A 759-nucleotide genomic window follows, 5' to 3' on the forward strand; every position below is an offset into this window, starting at 1 on the left:
TGATTGCAGTGAGTTTGGGATCCTTTCAATTAAGAGCAAGTTTCAGGTCTCTTCCGACATCAACTTTGATCATTTCTTTCATGTGTTTTTAATGACCTTTTGCTTTCTTCATGTGCAGTGTTATGAGCCTCGGCAATGGGAGTTTTATTGTGAAGCAGTCGGTCTGCATATGAAAATCTAAAAGGAAGACCCATTTTCCCTTCCTGCTGCACCTGATGCCCAGGGTCAGGATGGGGTGCGGGTGGGGGTGAAGGACTTTCAAAAATATGGAACCATTCACGAATTTGCGTGTCATCCTTGCACAGAGGCCGTGCTAATCTCTGTATCATTCTAATATTAGTATCTGTGCTGCCAAGCAAGCACTGAATGATGGTCTTCATGCTCTCCCACAGCTCATCAGGTATTCTATCAGTGTATTCTATCTCAATGTGTCAAATCTGTTCTTGAGATGTTCTTGAAATTCAAATTGGATTGACTCAAGGTCATATTTTGGTTCTCATGGACTTGTTTTAATTTTCTTAAGCTTCATCCAGAACTTAAATATGAACAATTGATGGTTTGTTCTGCAGTCAGCCTCTGGTCTGGTGTTAGTTGCTGATAATGAGTTTTCAATTGTCTCTTTCCTCAGATGTAGTCCATTTGATATTCCATCTGGTGAAGTCCATGTGTGCCTTTTGTGTTATTAAACAAAAAGGATACTTGCAATGAAGTCATTGGTTTTGCAAAATTCTATCATGCTGTTTTCAGCTTCATTTCTAT

General features: G+C 39.7%; 1 non-coding gene across 1 annotated transcript; it reads right to left on the reverse strand.

Annotated features, from left to right (window-relative positions):
- Positions 1-260: 260 nt before the first annotated feature.
- Positions 261-363, reverse strand: LOC115872034. Its single transcript, XR_004047610.1, has one exon. It is a non-coding gene; the product is annotated as a U6 spliceosomal RNA (small nuclear RNA).
- Between the last annotated feature and the right edge of the window lie 396 nt (positions 364-759).

Source organism: Echinops telfairi, unplaced genomic scaffold (genome assembly GCF_000313985.2).
Source record: "Echinops telfairi isolate 266 unplaced genomic scaffold, ASM31398v2 ScPeMD7_7419;HRSCAF=8457, whole genome shotgun sequence".
Classification (NCBI taxonomy): Eukaryota; Metazoa; Chordata; class Mammalia; order Afrosoricida; family Tenrecidae; genus Echinops; species Echinops telfairi.